This window comes from Sinocyclocheilus grahami, unplaced genomic scaffold (genome assembly GCF_001515645.1).
Source record: "Sinocyclocheilus grahami isolate Dianchi unplaced genomic scaffold, SAMN03320097.WGS_v1.1 scaffold16759.1, whole genome shotgun sequence".
Taxonomy (NCBI): Eukaryota; Metazoa; Chordata; class Actinopteri; order Cypriniformes; family Cyprinidae; genus Sinocyclocheilus; species Sinocyclocheilus grahami.
The window spans coordinates 4,527-4,803 of record NW_015516259.1 but is presented as its reverse complement, the minus strand read 5'-3'; positions in this window follow the sequence as shown (position 1 = coordinate 4,803).

Here is a 277-nt window from a genome sequence, read left to right as displayed (position 1 = left end):
TTCTGTTGATCTTATTTTTCTGTTTACTTTTCTTTTACTCACTGTGTTTTTTATTCTTTGTAAAGTAGTTTGGTCAACCTCGGTTGTGTTTAAATGTGCTCTATAAAAAACCATTGTTGTTGTGTCGTTGTAAATATCACATTATCTGCAAGTACAGTATTTTAAAATGAAATTTCAAGATTCAATAATCAATACAATTGAGCATACTTATTTTTAGTTGAAGTCATAAATGAATAATTTCGACTGGTTTTGAACTGATTCATCAAACAATCATTCA